The sequence below is a fragment of the Papaver somniferum genome, chromosome 7, assembly GCF_003573695.1.
Source record: "Papaver somniferum cultivar HN1 chromosome 7, ASM357369v1, whole genome shotgun sequence".
In the NCBI taxonomy this organism is placed as follows: domain Eukaryota; kingdom Viridiplantae; phylum Streptophyta; class Magnoliopsida; order Ranunculales; family Papaveraceae; genus Papaver; species Papaver somniferum.
In genome coordinates this window covers 122,228,641-122,234,640 of record NC_039364.1, presented here as the reverse complement: position 1 = coordinate 122,234,640, position 6,000 = coordinate 122,228,641, and positions in this window count along the sequence as shown.

The following is a 6,000-nucleotide window of genomic DNA, read 5'->3' as shown; positions in this document are numbered from 1 at the left end:
GATAGTTTCACCATATCTCGTTGAGTCCTTTTCACTTCTATTTTTATTTTTATTTTTTTTTAAACTTTGTTTCTCTAAGTGATAGGTGGGTCCCACGATTCAAGTTGTTACCAATGCTAGGGTGAATTAGAGTGATTGAGTTACAAAGAAAAAGAAAAAAAATGTTCAGTGAATAAAGTCGACCACTGGTACCCTTGTATATGCCAGTTGTGTTAAACTAGAATTAGGATTATCGATCGCTGGTTCCCTTGTATATGCCAGTGTGTTGATATTAGTCAGACTAGTATCTCAATCCATTAGGATAGGTTCATTTTTGGCAGAGGCCTTCAGACAGATATGGGAAACTCCGTTCACTTAGTAAACATCAAAACCATCTATGTTTTTCTATATCCATCTTCTTGATCTATCCATGTGATTAGTTTTGACTCCGGATATTGATGTCCATAGTGCGACTATCTGAGTAGAGCTCTGTCACTTATATATGAATTTTAGTATGCTTGAGTGCAAACTCGTGTACAGCAATCGGAATTTCGCATCAGGGTATTTCGTCTTGTAGTCAATAAGTATGTCAACCAATGAGATTCTTTAGTGCCTTCCAAGGTTCTGCGTAGATAGCTAAGGTCTGGAGTAAAGGTTTTGTGGGTATATCTCTTGTAAGCCCTCCGGAGACAACACTCCGCCACTAAGGACACTTAGGGGTTTAAAGGCTTATTGCATATGCTAAATACAATCGACGATGCCTGCGTCAGTGAGTTAGGATTTTATTTTATTTTATTTTATTTTTGCTCGAGGAATAGCAAATAATAAGTTTGGGGGTATTTGATAGACACATTTTTGTGTCTAATTTGTCTCGATTCTATATATTGATAGTGCTCATTTCTGTACTTATTATGGTGTTTTATGTGTGCGTAGGTATTTTTGGCCAATAAACATTTTTGGAAAAATCGGCTCGAAAAGTTGCGCGGGGCACCCCCGGAGGACACTTGTTATTCGGACCCCTCAAATGGATAAGGGGTAACCAATTACTAAGGGGTAACCTAATTACTATGGGACATCCATTTCCAGGAAGCTACTAAAGGGACACCACTGTTGGATAAGGAGGAGGTCATCCCTTACATTTGAATTTGTAAATTGGCGGGAAAAGAAGTGTTATAACAACAGAATTTAAGGTTTGATTTTTTGGCATTCTAGGGAGAGATTCAATCGCTGATTTCTTTGTGATATCTTTATTAGACCCAAACAGTGTTGGTAAGGGATTTGGATTGGATTAACTTGGGCTTGACAGTCGATTTGAAGGAAACATGGGTGGATTATTATCGGAAGTTTATATTCATGGAAAGTACGTGGAGATAAGGAAGTAAAGCTTGCTGTTCGATTCAATAATATCTTAAACAGATTCTGAGACGTTGGATTTGGTTTGGGAGACGCGTAAAGAAGCTGTAAAGAAAGAAATCCCGTGACCTGCGGGAGAGGAAAGGTGAAGATTTTATCGGGATTTTTAACCTTGTGGCGTATATATAGAGATTGGACGAGTCGTAGAAGGGATATAAAGGCTTTGGGGTGAAGACAGGGGCGAGGAGACGAACAATCAGAGCTGCAGAAACTATTGCTGCTGCTGCTGCACTTTCAGGGAAGAAGACGGAGCTGAAGAACATTAGACTAGCCAAGTCAGTCGCAGAAACCGTCACTATTTCGTTCGAATTTGTAACAGTTCTGCAACAATTATATCAGTTAGGATTTTCCTTGTAACAGCAGGCTCTGTAACAGTGGGTTCTGTAACAATTATATCTGTTACAAACCCGCTGCTTTATTAGTTTTCTCTTATTTTTCACACTTTTGATCTATGAACACTTATTTCGAGCACGTGAATAATATGAGGAGCTAAACCCCATTGCTGAGGCGACGGAGGAAGCCATTTTTCCAATTATTATGTGGAAAATTCTATTTAATTTAATTTTTGCAATTCTTTTATGATTATTTGCACTAAACTGAAATTGAATATATGATTCTGATTAAGTGGTTAAGTTCTCAATTGATGGGTCATGCTTAAGTTAAGTCTTTTGATGGTCCATGCTTTCGATTTACAACTATTTTTTTGAGAATCTATTTGTCTAGGCGAAAATATTAGAATCACTTTAAACGTAAAGAGTTGCATAATGACTAGATTAAATCACATAAAAATTGGAGATTGGTGGAATCCTGAGTCTCAGTGCTTTTTATAATCTTGAATACAATTTCTTTTTAAGTTTTCTATTTTAATTTGAGTCTAAAATCGAGTCTACACAATCCGAGTCGAACGAACTTTACTACCACTTAAAAACTACATCATACGAGTACAATCGATTGATTGGCTTGAGATCGTGAGAGTTCTCCGATAGGCAAGATAAAGAAGTCACAAACATCTTCGTCTCACTGTTTGTGATTCCTCGACAATCCGCTTGTATAGTCATGAAGGATTGTAGAGAGGTGATTGATTAATCTAGGTTGTTCTTCGGGAATATAAGACCGGATTATCAATTGGTTCGTGTTCACCTTGATTACATATCAAAAGACGGAACAAAACCTAGGGTTTATTTGGGGGTGACAGATTTATCCTTTTGTAGACTTTTCTGTGGGAGACAGATCTGTTTATTATCAAGTTTGTGATTTTGGTTTACAACAACTCTTGGTTGTGGGTGAGATCAGCTAAGGGAATCAAGTGCGTAGTATCCTGCTGGGATCAGAGGCGTAGGAGTACAACTGTACCTTGGATCAGTGTTCGACTGATTTGGGTTCAACTATAGTCCAGTCCGAAGTTAGTTTGCAGTAGGCTAGTGTCTGTAGCGGCTTAATACAGTGTGTATTCAATCTGGACTAGGTACCGGGGTTTTTCTGCATTTGCGGTTTCCTCGTTAACAAAATTTCCGGTGTCTGTTTTATTTCTTTTCCGCATTGTATTTTATATAATTGAAATAATACAGGTTGTGCGTTCGTGATCATCAATTGGAAATCCAACCTTTGGTTGTTGATTGATATTGATTGATCCTTGGACATTGGTCTTTGGTATCGTCCAAGTATTCCTTGTATTTGATAAAGACTCGCTATTGTTTTTAGCTTGAGTAAAAATCAAACCAAGAGAGAGATATTAACTCCTTGAGATACTTTATCTAGATTGAGTCTGACTGTCTAGTTGATTCTCTAGCAAAGTATTTTGGAGTTAGTCCATACAGATTGCTAAGCGAAATATTGGGTGGTTTTGTTAGACCCCCGCTTTTTCAATTGGTATCAGAGCAGGCAAACACGTTCAAGACCTCATCAGTCTGTGTTTGTAGCAATCTGAGTCTGTGAATAGGATCTCATACGCATACCAAAATGCCTCCTAAATCTGTCAACTTTGTCAAGCGTCTCGTAAATACCTCAAAGGGTCACTCCTTAGATGATTCTTCCGAATCCCGAGGTAGGAAGACTGTTCCATCATGTGTTGGTCATTGTTCCTCCAATGAGACTTTGGACATAATGGAAATAGCTGAAATGGAGATCACCAGAATTTCAAAAAATTCTACAGAGTTTGTTGATCTCAAGGATCATGTACAGCTCATGGATGAATTCGAATGGTCTATTGATCGTGAGCAAGTACTCTACAACATTATAGGTTCATTCTCTAAGGAAATTGAGAAACTTCTTCAAGAAAACAATATACAGCGTGAAAATATTTGTGATCTTGAAAAGCTGGTCAAAGAAGGTTCAATTAGAGAAAATTGTTTGATCAAGACGCATTCATCTGATCTAGACAGACTTCGTGTTGAGAAGGAGAAACTTGAAGCATCACTTGTCTTAGCCCATGGACAGTGCGAATCCTTGGAAAAGGAAAACTCTGTCTTAAATAAAAATTCTTCTGCACAAACTAATTCTCATGAGTTACTGTACAGAATGAGATTTTCTCCAGAAGAAAATTGTGTCAAGAAAAGTTTTCATAACTTACAATCTTCTCCGGTGGCTATGAAGTTTAAACAAGTACCAGTTGTTGCTTCTCCTCCACGAATTTGTACCTTATGTGTAAAAGGAAATCACTATGCTATCCATTGTTTTGCTAGAAAGAAACGTGTTTCTCAACTTCACAAGTTGCTTCTTTATACTGTCAATGGAGTAAATAGTCGGACGACTACTACAGTGAAGGTCCCGTTCACAGGAAACCAGGCATCTTATAAAAATGATCTCTCTCCTAGAAATCATTACAGGACATTTGTAAATCCACGTGTTACCAATGAAAGTATGTCCTGTACTTATAAGAACACATCTGATAAATCTAAGTCTAGTGTGTGGAGACGAATTTCAGAAAATCCCCTAGAACCTATTTCTAGAGGTCCCAGACTTTGTCATCAGAAGGGTTTCTCGCCTGTGATTCCCAGAAGAACTGCTAGACGCACCCTTTTTCCTGGAAGCTGCAGTGAAAGGACTAGAAATGTTGTAATAAGATATCTTGAAAGAAATTACAGCTACTCTCTCAGAACCTACGGTGAGATTATGTCTCCCTTTGCTACTTAGCAGCAGAATGGTCCATTCTTGTGTCTAACTTGAGAGATACAAGGATGAGGATTTGAGAGATTCTCAAGTATTGTGATATATTTTTCTTGTCTTTGCTGTTTTACCCTCTTCGCTTTGTCTTCTTGTCTCTATGATTTTGGGATGGAGGATTTTTGAAAGCTACATAGTGTGCAATATCAATTTTGGGGCAAATGGTTTTTGGCCGGCCCACGAACGCCCGTATCTCCTCAAAAGAACTCTAGGGTTACTAGCCAGGGCATTCACGAACATATATAAATCTTATATGTGTTTCATTTTTCTTCAGAAAGGAGGACTATGGAATCTGTTCCCAAAGAAGAAGTTAACTCCTTGGTTGAGGATGATCTCAAAGGATGTGATTCTGGTCAAGAGTTTATACGGAAGAAGATGCTTGAAAGAAAAGAGTATAACACTTGGATTGGTGAATCTGTCAAGGATTTGATTAGTGTTCAGAATGAAGTTAAGAACGAACTGGCTAACCTCCAGTTGCAGATAAACCAGCTGATTGATGGACATGCGAAAATCCTTGGTACTCAGAATATCTTGATCAGAAATCAGAAGAAAGTTATCCTTGACTGTGCAAAGGCTCGTCATTATGCTCGCACTATTGATTGAAAAGTCAACGTTCTAACTTTTGAACATGGTGTCTCTACGGTCAACAGGGTCAAGGATATCAGTGACTCCTACTTTGATGGACCATTTCAGAGGTATGAAATCATCAAGGAAAACTGAGTCTTATATGCATAGTAAGTCTTCTTTTTGGATTAGTTGGAATAATAACTAGTGCTTTGAATAGCATTGATTGTGACTACACATAGCTATTTTTGTTTTCATCTTCTTATGTTATTTTTTAGGTTTATTGGTTGTTAAATTCTAAAAATATTTGGAGGATGATGTTTATTGCAGTATTTTAATGGTTTGTGATATTGCAATATTTTTATGGGATATGTATTGTTTACGTCCGTGAGCTTGAAGGTCCCATATTGCAGTCAAAAGTAAAGTCGTTCATGAATCGGTATTCGTATTGATGAAAGGACGAATGGACTTTTGACATATACAAAATTTATGCCTATGCAGTCATGTATTTGATGGAAAATAGGATAAAATCTTTTGTTCAACAAGGATAAAGTCTATTATGTCGTTATGATGGAAAATATAATAGATCCTTGTATGTTATCCACGGTATTGATCTTCATTGATCCATTTTATTATGTTTTACCGTGAAGGCTCCATTGTGTGTCTTATGTTGAGCACCTTACAACTAAGTCGATTTACCTTGGATTTGTTGGTTGTTCCATTAGATGCTATATGTCGAGAATTAGGAACTAAATTAATCAACTAGTTTCGTTATTTAGTTAGTACTCCATAAATCTTCTTTCTTATGCTGAGTACATGTACGGTTAAGGTTGTCATATTCTATGATGAACTTAGTCGGGGTTCCATAAGTTCTCTTATGTT